The sequence below is a fragment of the Neophocaena asiaeorientalis genome, unplaced genomic scaffold (genome assembly GCF_003031525.2).
Source record: "Neophocaena asiaeorientalis asiaeorientalis breed wild unplaced genomic scaffold, Neophocaena_asiaeorientalis_V1.1 scaffold168, whole genome shotgun sequence".
NCBI classification, from domain to species: Eukaryota; Metazoa; Chordata; class Mammalia; order Artiodactyla; family Phocoenidae; genus Neophocaena; species Neophocaena asiaeorientalis.
In genome coordinates, this window is record NW_020175664.1 from 220,509 (window position 1) to 233,876 (window position 13,368).

Here is a 13,368-nt window from a genome sequence, read left to right on the forward strand (position 1 = left end):
AGATGTCAATTATAGGAAAAAAACTGTAAAACATACAAAGACATGGAGGCTAAATAATATGCTACTAAATAACCAAGAGATCACTGAGGAAATCAAACAACACCTAGAAACAAATGTCAATGAAAACACGACGGCCCGAAACCTATGAGATGCAACAAAAGCAGTTCTAAGAGGGAAGTTCATAGCAATACATTCCTATCTCAGGAAACAAGAAACATCTCAAAAAAACACCCTAGCCTTACATCTAAAGCAATTAGAGAAAGAAGAACCAAAAAACCCCAAAGTTAGCAGAAGGAAAGAAATCATAAAGATCAGATCAGAAATGAATGAAGGAACTGTTAGCAAAGATCAATAAAACTAAAAGCTGGTTATTTGAGAAGATAAACAAAATTGGTAAACCATTAGCCAGACTCATCAAGTAAAAAAGGGAGAAGACTCAAATCAATAAAATTAGAAATGAAAAAGGAGAAGTAACAACTGACACTGCAGAAATAAAAAGGATCATGAGAGATTACTACAAGCAACTCTATGCCAATAAAATGGACAACCTGAGAGAAATGGACAAATTCTTAGAAAAGCACAACCTTCCGAGACTGAACCAGGAAGAAATATAAACCGACAAATCACAAGCACTGAAATTGAGAATGTGATTAAAAATCTTCCAACAAACAAAAGCCCAGGATCAGGTGGCTTCACAGGTGAATTCTATCAAACATTTAGAGAAGAGCTAATACCAATCCCTCTCAAACTTTTCCAAAATATAGCAGAGGGAGGAACACTCCCAAACTCATTCTAGAGGCCACCATCACCCTGATACCAAAACCAGACAAAAATGTCACAAAGAAAGAAAACTGCAGGCCAGTGTCACTGATTAACATATATGCAAAAATCCTCAACAAAATACTAGCGAACAGCATCCAACAGCACATTAAAAGGATCATACACTATGATCAAGTGAGGTTTATCCCAGGAATGCAAGGATTCTTCAATATACGTAAATCAATCAACGTGATACACCATATTAACAAATTGAAGGATAAAAACCATATGATCATCTCAATAGATGCAGAAAAACTTTTGACAAATTTCAACACCCATTTATGATAAAAACCCTGCAGAAAGTAGACATAGAGGGAACTTACCTCAACATAATAAAGGCCATATATGACAAACCCACAGGTAACATCATTCTCAATGGTGAAAAACTGAAACCATTTCCACTAAGCTTAAGAAGCAAAACAAGGTTACCCACTCTCACCACTATTATTCAACATAGTTTTGGAAGTTTTAGCCACAGCAATCAGAGGAGAAAAAGAAATAAAAGGAATCCAAATTGGAAAAGAAGAAGTAAAACTGTCACTGTTTGCAGATGACATGATACTATACGTGGAGAATCCTAAAGACGCTACCAGAAAACTACTAGAGCTAATCAATGAAATTGGTAAAGTAGCAGGATACAAAATTACTGCACAGAAATCTCTTGCATTCCTATACACTAATGATGAAAAATCTGAAAGAGAAATTAAGGAAACACTTCCATTTACCATTGCAACAAAAAGAACAAAATACCTAGGAATAAACCTACCTAGAGACAAAAGACCTGTATGCAGAAAACTATAAGACACTGATGAAAGAAATTAAAGATGATACCAACAGATGGAGAGAGATACCATGTTCTTGGATTGGAAGAATCAATATTGTGAAAATGACTCTACTACCCAAAGCAATCTACAGATTCAATGCAATCCCTATGAAATTACCAATGGCATTTTTTACGGAACTAGAACAAATCATCTTAAAATTTGTATGGAGACACAAAAGACCCTGAATAGCCAAAGCAGTCTTGAGGGGAAAAAATGGAGCTGGAGGAATCAGACTCCCTGACTTCAGAGTATACTACAAAGCTACTGTAATCAAGACAATATGGTACTGGCACAAAAACAGAAACATAGATCAATGGAACAAGATAGAAAGCCTAGAGATAAAGCCATGCACATATGGTCACCTTATTTTTGATAAAGGTGGAAAGAATATACAGTGGAGAAAAGACGGCCTCTTCAGTAAGTTGTGCTAGGAAAACTGGACAGCTACATGTAAAAGAATGAAATTAGAACACTCCCTAACACCATGTACAAAAATAAACTCAAAATGGATTAAAGACCTAAATGTAAGACCAGACACTATAAAACTCTCAGAGGAAAACATAGGCAGAACACTCTATGACATAAATCACAGCAAGATTCTTTTTGACCCACACTAAAAAAAAAAATCTCAAACCTAACTTTGCTGCTCAAGCGACTGGAAAAGAAGGAAAATAACTAAGCTAAAGTTAGTAGAAGGAAGGAAATATCAAAGATCAGTGTAGAAATAAATAAAATAGAGACCAGAAAAAAAAATAGAAAAGGTCAAGGAAACTAAGGGCTGGATTTTAAATTGATAAAATTTTACCTACACTAAGAAGACTCAAAATCAGAAATGAAAGAAGAGATATTACAACAAATAACAAATACAAAAGATCTAAGAACAGTCCAACCAATTTGATAACCTAGAAAAGTAAATTCCTAGAAATATACAACCTACCATGACTGAATCACAAACAAAATCTGAACAGACTAACGACAAGTAAGGAGATGGAATCAGTCATCAAAAATCTTCCAAAAATGAAAAGACCATTGCCCTCTAGGGGCATGCAGGCAGGGTTTGGTTTTCTGACCATAACACTAAAAATTCCAGGGGTTTTTTTGTTTGTTTTGTCTTATTTTGTTTGCGGTACGTGGGTCTCTCACTGTTGTGGCCTCTCCCATTGTGGAGCACAGGCTCCGGACGCGCAGGCTCAGTGGCCATGGCTCATTGGCCTAGCCGCTCCGCAGCATTTGGGATCTTCCCAGACCGGGGCATGAACCCGTGTCCGCTGCATCGGCAGGCGGACTCTCAACCACTGCACCACCAGGGAAGCCCTCCAGGATGTTTTCATGTGCCTGAGCCGAGGAAACTTCTTCAGTGGTTAAAAACAGACTTTTTTTTTCTATAAAGTCACAGTAATGTTTTTTTTAATGTTGAGTTGAGACATAGTTTTTAGCACTAGAAAATATAAAAGCAGTTCAAATATAGAAATAAGCTCTCAGCAGTTCCTCCAACATGAACAGATGGGCTCTGTTGGAATCATTCAACGTGTGTAGAAAAGAGCAAAGAAACTTAAGGGAAATTTTACACTAATATAACAAATTAAGGGAAGAAACTAGGCTGTTGAGTATTAGGCTAAACTGGTTAAAGTAAGTTGTGAACATATTGGACATCTTTACCAAGTGAACTTTAAAATTGGAGTAAAATTATATACTATATATATATGTGAATATTTTCAATATATAATAAGAATTAGAAAATCATAGAAATCTCATAATCTGAATCTGATAAAATACATTTAAAAGGAGAAGTACTTTGAAAATTAAAAAGAAAAATAATCAATTTCAGGTTAAATGTGGGAAACAGGAATGGAATAAATATGCGCCCCTACTGGGAAGGACACTTTCTGGTGGGAATTGGAATTGGAACACCCAGCACAGTCATTTGATGTGACACGGGACACAAGAAACTCATCACACAACGGGAACCTGTCACCTCTCTGAGCACAGGGGTCAGGGGACTTCCCAAGCCAATGGCTGCCAAGGGAAATTCTGGGGAGAGGCAAGTCCCTACCCAGGAGAACTTGAGGATGAGGACTCTCAGGGAAGGAGTGTGATCTACAGAATTCCAGGCCCAGGGCAAGGATGCAGCATCTAGGCCTGCACTTGGGGCACTACAGCAGACGCTGCCCTTAAGGAGCCTGGGAGAGTTTGAAGGGCATGAAACCATCTTCCCAGTAAGGGCTTTGAACAGCACGAGGGATGTGTGTTGGAGGTCGGGGAAGAGATTTAAGCAGGAAAATTACTTGGCAATGTAGAGGCAAATACAAATTAAAAATAAGAGACTTAATTGTACCTGTTGAAAATAATGGAAGAGATCCCTCCTCATATTTTTCTTAGAGCTTTAGGAAACTTTAGAAAACCTGTACTTTCTCCTTCCTTTGACATGTATATAAATCCTTTTAAAAACGAATAGATCGTTTGTTGGCATTATAACCCAAGAATGTCTTCCAAGGACCTAGGAGCCTTCTCTTTGGAATGGAACATCGAAGAAGATAGCACCCCTGTCTCCCAGGTTCTGTGGGATGTGTCAAACAAAATTCACAGCAGAACTGCAAAGAAAAGCTTTATTTTTGGTCTGAGAATTGTAATTTGGTAAACAAAAGATTTGAGTAGGAGTTGAAAATGTGTTCCAAGGAGGAGAGAAAAGGCAGGAGTTGATAAAGGCAAAAACCCAAAAGGTTGCAAAAGTTGTTTTGAAAGAATTATGTTTAGTGCTCGCAAGCTGAAGCTATTTGTATTTATACATGATTGGTTGCTAAAGGCTCTTGTCGGGAGGGGGAAATTTTCCTCTAACCATCTAGGTTCTTTTAGGTTTTAATAACATGTGTATATGTGAGAGGCCCAGGAAAACTGAGTGACCTGCCAAAATGCACTTAGCCCTCACCTTAAATGCCATCTTCAGCTAAAGACAAAAGACGTAGGTAGTAATGTTTTGAGGCAATTCACATGAAGAGGGAAAAACAAATGTTTGGTAAACAAATGTCTGCTTGGCCAGGGAGAGACAATGGGACACAGTGAACTCTGATCTCTAGGCCCTGCCATGTTTCCCCCACCATACCTAGTCCATATTCTTTGTAGATATCTCTGCTGATATCTCTATTCCAGGAAAAGGCCCTCTATCTACATGCTTTTAGGCAGTTAGGAGGAAGGTCAGTGTTTTTTCCTGAGCCTTTTGGGTACTGATTCTTTTCAGCTTGAAATAACCCACTTGCCAAAGAGACATTTTGGTATGGCAAGTTTTGCCCCCCTACATTATCACTAGTGGGAGGTAGAAGTCTGTTACTGTGACAAGTTGCAGATTATCCTTGTGGAATCCTTGGACTATTTATGGTTTGGCCTAGTTCAAAAGTTCATGGTTCTCGCCTCCCCCTCCCCCCACCCCCAAGAATGTGCCTAAGCCCTGCCTTCTTTAACTTCTGCCAGGTCCATTTTAAGTAACTCTCTTCGCAATATGGACTCCATTTTTTTAAAAATAGATTTTATTTATTTATTTATTGGCTGAGTTGGGTCTTGGTTGCTGTGCGCAGGCTTTCTCTAGCTGTGACGAGTGGGGGCTACTCTACATTGTGGTGCACGGGCTTCTCATTGTGATGGTTTCTCTTGTTGCAGAGCACGGGCTCTAGGCACGTAGGCTTCAGTAGTTGTGGCACATGAGCTTCAGCAGTTGTGGCTCTCGGGCTCTAGAGCGCAGGCTCAGTAGTTGTGGCCCACAGGCTTAGGTGCTCCGCGGCATGTGGGATCTTCCCGGACCAGGGATCGAACCCATGTCCCCTGCATTGGCAGGTGGATTCTTCATCACTGCACCACCAGGGAAGTCCCTGGACTCCATTTTGAGGGTCCTTTTTCCTCAGAGGGTGGCAGCCTAACTTCTGTCTCCTGGAACCTTGCTCCAAGCTGCAAAATTATCTCTTGTCATAAAGTTACGAGAAGTTTGTTTTTTCCTCTGGACAAAAGATGGTCACCCCAACTACCAACGAATCCAGCATGAGCTGTGTGTTACATATAGTGTGGTCAAGTACGCTCACCTCATGACTAGCTATTGTTTATCTTGGGAACACGTAGGCAATAGACTTTTCTGCTTGGCTATAAAATTGTGATTTGTTTTTATTTTTTTGTGATTTGTTTCTGATTTTGCAAACTCTTTAGTGTCAGCAGATTGCCTGTGATTTGCATCACATTCTGGTTTAATGTTTATTCAATTAAAAAAAAAGTCTTCCATTTCTCTACTGCTTTTGCGAAGAGGTTTTCTGATTTGGAAAAATATTTCATTTTAAATTATATTTCCCCAACAGCAGGCAGTGTCCATACAGCCTCAAGGCAGAAAGGCCACTAAAGGGGATCAACCTCAGAGCGATTTTAGCATGAGGTAGATGCAGACCTCCAGGACCTGCAGCTGAGAACATCTCATGGTGAAGCTGGGGCTCTTGCGAGACAAACTACTGTGGGAATTTTAACGTCTGGAGATATCCCCCGTTATCCATGTGGACAGTTTGTGAATGAGAGGGCCACAAATGTCAAGTCTGAACCAGAAAGACGGAAACACTTGCATAAGGTGTGAACACCACCCCCATCCTCTCCATCTTCTTCCAGGTCTTCTGGAAACCGTGCATGCGTTGCCATTCCCTGTCGGTGCAGGGGGCGGGCTCTGGGCGTGGCCATGGCCATCAAGTGCAGCATCTAGACTGTGGCCAGGTATCCCAAGGTAGCTTGCTGGGGTGGGCTTGGAGACCAGTACGGGGGTGGGATCTGAGAAAAGGGAGGGACATGGACTTCACTACACCCCACCTCCAGAGCATTTCCGGGACTGGTGATCATTTATATGTTTTATGGTAAATCGTCCTGCCAAATTCTGTAGGGATAAAAATTAAAATATCTTTAAAACTACTACTGTGTTGCAGCTTTATACACCAGCCAAGACCAGCGAGTAGTGAAGCTAGTGAAACAAATCAGCCAATAGAAACCTTGGAATGGGGAAGAGGAAGGGAATCTGAGGGGAAGTGAGAGTATTTCCTCTCCTACTTGTCTCTAGCAGGGCTCAGCTGATAGGAGAGAGGATGCTAGGACATATTAAAGTTTTGAATGTTACCTGCATCTGACATTTTAATTACTGCTTTTATTGTCTAATCATGACCCTAAAAATTGTTGATAGTGTTTGCAGATTTCTTTCCCATGAGCATCAGAAACACAGCAAAGGAAAAAACATTTTTCCTATTATAACAGCTGGGTTCTCCTTGTTTATATAACAGTTACATAGACCTCTGACTTTGGTAATTTAGAGCAACGTCTTTCAATACAGTACTTAACGTCTCTTGTATGTGACAGGGACAGATACAATAGCCTTAATGAAGATGCAAGGCCATTCAATGCCATTCAAAGACATATATCTCAAAGTTCTTGAACAAGTTCACTGTTAGTATTAGCCTAAGTTTTTGGGTTTTGTTTTATTTTTTTAACATCTTTATTGGAGTATAATTGCTTTACAATGGTGTGTTAGTTTCTGCTTTATAACAAAGTGAATCAGCTGTACATAGACATATATCCCTATATCTCTTCCCTCTTCTGTCTCCTTCCCTCCCACCCTCCCTATTCCACCCCTCTAGGTGGTCACAAAGCACCGAGCTGATCTCCCTGTGCTATGTGGCTGCTTCCCACTAGCTATCGGTTTTACATTTGGTAGTGTATATATGTCCATGCCACTCACTCACATCATCCCAGCTTACCCTTCCCCCTCCCCATGTCCTCAAGTCCATTCTCTAGTAGGTCTGCATCTTTATTCCCATCCTGCCTCTAGGTTCTTTATGGCCATTTTTTGTTTTTGATTCCATATACATGTGTTAGCATACGGTATTTGTTTTTCTCTTTCTGATTTACTTCACTCTGTATGACAGATTCTCGGTCCATCTACCTCACCACAAATAACTCAATTTCATTTCTTTTTATGGCTGAATAATATTCCATTGTATATATGTGCCACATCTTCTTTATCCATTCATCTGTCGATGGACACTTAGGTTGCTTCCATGTCTTGGTTATTGTAAATAGAGCTGCAATGAACATTGTGTTACATGACTTTTTGAATTACGGTTTTCTCAGAGTATATGCCCAGTAGTGGGATTGCTGGGTCGTATGGTAGTTCTATTTGTAGTTTTTTTTATTTTTTATTTATTTAAAAAAAATTTTTTTTTAATTTATTTTATTTATTTTTGCCTGCATTGGGTCTTCGGTTGCTGTGCACAGGCTTTCTCCAGTTGCAGCAAGCAGGGGCCGCCCTTCGTGCGGTGTGCGGGCCTCTCATCCCGGTGGCCTCCCTTGCTGCAGAGCACGGGCTCCAGGCATGGGGGCTTCATCAGTTGTGGCATGTGGGCTCAGTAGCTGTGGTGCACGGGCCCAGCCGCTCCGCAGCATGTGAGATCCTCCCGGACCAGCGATCGAACCCATGTCCCCTGCATCGGCAGGGGGACTCCCAACCACTGCGCCACCAGGGAAGCCCCCTATTTGTAGTTTTTTAAGGAACCTCCATACTGTTCTCCATAGTGGCTGTATCAATTTACATTCCTACCAACAGTGCAAGAGGGTTCCCTTTTCTCCACACCTTCTCCAGAATTTATTGTTTCTAGATTTTTTTGATGATGGCCATTCTAACCGGTGTGAGACGATATCTTATTGTAGTTTTGATTTGCATTTCTCTAATGATTAATGATGTTGAGCATTCTTTCATGTGTTTGCTGGCAATCTGTATATCTTCTTTGGAGAAATGTCTATTTAGGTCTTCTGCCCATTTATGGTTTGGGTTGTTTGTTTTTTTGATACTGAGCTGCATAAGCTGCTTGTAAATTTTGGAGATTAATCCTTTGTCAGTTGCTTCATTGGCAAATATTTTCTCCCATTCTGAGGGTTGTCTTTTGGTCTTGTTTATGGTTTCCTTTGCTGTGCAAAAGCTTTGAAGTTTCATTAGGTCCCATTTGTTTATTTTTGTTTTTATTTCCATTTCTCTAGGGGGTGGGTCAAAAAGGATCTTGCTGTGATTCATGTCATAGAGTGTTCTGCCTATGTTTTCCTCTAAGAGTTTTATAGTTTCTGGCCCTACATTTAGGTCTTTATTCCATTTTGAGTTTATTTTTGTGTATGGTGTTAAGGAGTGTTCCAATTTCATTCTTTTACATGTAGATGTCCAGTTTTCTGAGTACCACTTACTGAAGAGGCTGTCTTTTCTCCATTGTATATTCTTGCCTCCTTTATCAAAAATAAGCTGGCCATATGTGCGTGGGTTTATCTCTGGGCTTTCTATCCTGTTCCATTGATCTATCTTTCTGTTTTTGTGCCAGTACCATACTGTCTTGATTACTGTAGCTTTGTAGTATAGTCTGAAGTCAGGGAGCCTGATTCCTCCAGCTCATTGAAGTTTCATTAGGTCCCATTTGTTTATTTTTGTTTTTATTTCCATTTCTCTAGGGGGTGGGTCAAAAAGGATCTTGCTGTGATTCATGTCATAGAGTGTTCTGCCTATGTTTTCCTCTAAGAGTTTTATAGTTTCTGGCCCTACATTTAGGTCTTTATTCCATTTTGAGTTTATTTTTGTGTATGGTGTTAAGGAGTGTTCCAATTTCATTCTTTTACATGTAGATGTCCAGTTTTCTGAGTACCACTTACTGAAGAGGCTGTCTTTTCTCCATTGTATATTCTTGCCTCCTTTATCAAAAATAAGCTGGCCATATGTGCGTGGGTTTATCTCTGGGCTTTCTATCCTGTTCCATTGCTCTATCTTTCTGTTTTTGTGCCAGTACGATCCTTTCTTGATTACTGTAGCTTTGTAGTATAGTCTGAAGTCAGGAAGCCTGATTCCTCCAGCTCTATTTTTCTTTCTCAAGATTGCTTTGGCTATTCGGGGTCTTTCGTGTTTCCATACAAATTGTGAAATTTTTTGTTCTAGTTCTGTGAAAAATGCCATTGGTAGTTTGATAGGGATTGCATTGAATCTGTAGATTGCTTTGGGTAGTAGAGTCATTTTCACAGTGTTGATTCTTCCAATCCAAGAACATGGTATATCTCTCCATCTATTTGGATCACCTTTAATTTCTTTCATCAGTGTCTTATAGCTTTCTGCATACAGGTCTTTTGTCTCCTTAGGTAGGTTTATTCCTAGGTATTTTATTCTTTTTGCTTCAATGGTAAATGGAAGTGTTTCTTTAATTTCTCTTTCAGGTTTTTCATCAGTAGTGTATAGGAATGTAAGAGATTTCTGTGCATTAATTTTGTATCCTGCTACTTTACGAAATTCATTGATTAGCTCTAGTAGTTTTCTGGGAGCATCTTTAGGATTCCCTATGTATAGTATCATGTCATCTGCAAACAGTGACAGCTTTACTTCTTCTTTTCTGATTTGGATTCCTTTTATTTTTTTTTTCTATGATTGGTGTGGCTAAAACTTCCAAAACAATGTTGAATGATAGTGGTAAGAGTGGGCAACCTTGTCTTCTTCCTAATCTTAGTGGAAATGGTTTCAGCTTTTCACCATTGAGAATGATGTTGGCTGTGGGTTTGTCATATATGGCCTTTATTATGTTGAGGTAAGTTCCCTTTATGCCTACTTTCTGGAGGGTTTTTATCATGAATGGGTGTTGAATTTTGTCAAAAGCTTTTTCTGCATCTATTGAGATGATCATATGGTTTTTAATTCTTCAGTTTGTTAATATTGTGTATCACAATGATTGATTTACGTATATTGAAGAATCCTTGCATTCCTGGGATAAACCCCACTTTAGCCTGTTTTTAATGTTCCTTTTTAAAAGACCCATTATAGATGTGCAGATCTTGTGGTCAGAGCATTCTCTCTATTTGCAATCATCTTTTGTATAAAGTGTCTCCTTACCTAAGTCGAGATATTTTTTAAAATTTTGGCAGTCGTAAATATTTTATATTACAGTGTGCTTTAAAAATGTAGTGTCTCTATTTTTCTGACACAGAGTTTAATACAATAGGTCAAACTACTTCCTGTGTTTTTCAAATTTTTGAAGTCTTTATTTTGAAGTCTTTAATAATCTTTAATAATTTGCATCTGTTTTTATAATACTACAGGGAGACATATGTCAAAATCTTCCTGCGATTAAGGAAATATCCTTTCTTTTTCTTGTGAATTAGTTTGTTTTGCTCCCTTGTAAATTATACAGGCAACAAAACTTCCCTTAAGCAATGTGGATTCATGAATTTCACCTATGATCGGCTTCTCTCCAGAAGTTCTGTTTGATGAAAAGTTTCACCATCCATTTATTTATTTGCATGAGAACATGGGAGTCCATGCTGAAATCTCTTTTGTGCCAACATGGCTAGTTGGCAATAATACATAATACAGCATAATTTACACATTCTACCTTCTAAAGATCTGAAAATCTAGCCCTGACACTGTCTATATTTTTTTCATTAAAAAATGTGTCTAGTGCAGGAAACAAATGCATGGAATAATTTGATAATAGGGTTGGATTGAGCATTCAGTTAAATCTTAGTGAACTGCAGAGATTTAAAATTGAGCATGCATAGAATAAATGTAATCAAGATAAGAAATCTATCAAAATGGTTCCTTAGTTTCACTACTTGGAAGAATCCTTCCGTGTGTCAAAACCAATATTTGCAATAAAGGTGGGAAAGTTTTGATCCATTCTTCATTGATTACAAAATATCAGAGTTATGCCATTTAGAAAAAAGCTTAACGAATGCAGCGAATTTGGAAGGTCTTTAGGCAGTGAATCATCATTGGTCATCAGAAATGCATACTGGGGGATATCTTAAAACTATAATGAATGGGGCAATGTATTTAACCAAAAGCCAAACATTACTAAACATCAGGAAATAAATACACAAGAGTAATTTTAAAAAATATAATGTGTGTAGTGAAGTTCTCGTCCAAAAGTCAATCTGTGGGGGGTCGTCAGAATATTATTTTGGGAGTGAAATCTTTTCAATTTATGAGTAATGATGCTGAAGCCTTAAATATCAGTTAATTCAAATGTAATGAACATCAAAAAGCTATAATCAATGCTTAAAATTTGTGAAAAATCATATAATATATACTGCAGTGAAACCTTACAGATTAAATATACGTTAAAAGACTTTTTTTTTTTTTTTTTTTTTTGCGGTACACAGGCCTCTCACCGCTGTGGCTTCGCCCGTTGCGGAGCACAGGCTCCGGACGCGCAGGCTCAGCGGCCATGGCTCACGGGCCCAGCCACTCCGCGGCACGTGGGATCTTCCCGTACCGGGGCACGAACCCGTGTCCCCTGCATCGGCAGGCGGACTCTCAACCACTGCGCCACCAGGGAAGCCCTCGTTAAAAGACTTTTTATTCAAAATGCTTTTATCGCATTAAAAAATTCTTACTGGAGAGAAATCTTCTACGTTTAGGGATTTGAAAGAAACACATTTCATGGTGGATATTAACTCATGGAAATTGCCTTAAAGATTATAAAGGAGACCATTGGAAATTCTATAAATCTAGTTTGCTTCCTTTAGGGTTCATATAAAATAATATAGACATCCCTATCAAACACCCCTGGAAATATTGCAATAGTATTTTTGAGGTGAAAACAACTTCAGTAGTCTTCTGAAGAGTACGTATAGGGTTTGTTATTCACACCTGACAGAACATTGAGAAATAGAAAATAAACAAAAGAGCTAAAATGTAAAACAATATTTTTATTAAAAATATTCTTCCTAGTTACTCTTGGATAAATGTAAAGTGAATTAGATTGTTATCTTTGAAATTACTGACAAATGAATTATGACGTCACAAAAATTTATCTCAGAGGTACTTATCATTCGCCTCAGGTGTGGAATAGAATAACAAGTACTATAAAGAACAATACAGTTTATATTAATTTTTGATTTTTAATTTTTTTAAAGCAGTGGTTGGTGACCTAAATCATCATATGCCTCATGCCTCTACCTTCCCCTGCCCAGGTCTTGTACCTATGAAAGCCTCTGGAACTGAGCACAGGGCTGAGCACAGGGTGAATGGGGAATGTAAATGGATATGACGTTCTGATGGACGTCCGTACGAAGTGGCCCATTTCCCACCCGTAGAGTTTTGCATTTCACATTCAAGTTTGCATTTCTTGCACAGACAACTGCACTCCTTGCTTAATTATATGGCTTAAATTAAATTCTAATTGCAGGAGGCGTTCCTGGATCCAACTATCTCCCCACATCGACTCCGAATCCAGGTCCGGGTTCCCAGACCGCAGAGTCCGCCTCGTCTCTCTCTCAGGACCCGGCACCCCTTTGCAAAAACGATTTTTGACTAAACTCGTTTTCAACTACTTAAAACGTAAACATCTTAGCTTTCAACAAGTGGCCTCTCAACTCTAAGTTTTCCCCTTAAGTTGTTTGAAACATCGACTTAAAACAGGCAAGGAGCAGCCCGGCTCCGCGGCACAGGAAAGAAATTCAAAGTGATCCAAACTCGGAAAGAAAACATGCCCTTAGGGAGCTGCCGAGGGGCGCTCCGTCCGCCCCGGCTCCGCCCCTGCCCCGCCCTGGCGCGGCTCCGCCCCGCCCCCCCGCGATCCCCGCCTACGCCTGGCCACCATTCACGCCCCTTTCCGAAGGAGCTCCGCCTAGGCCCCGCCCCCAGCATTCCCCGAAAGAAGCGCGCACGCGCAGTATCTCGCAGACCGGAAGAGGATAGCTTGGG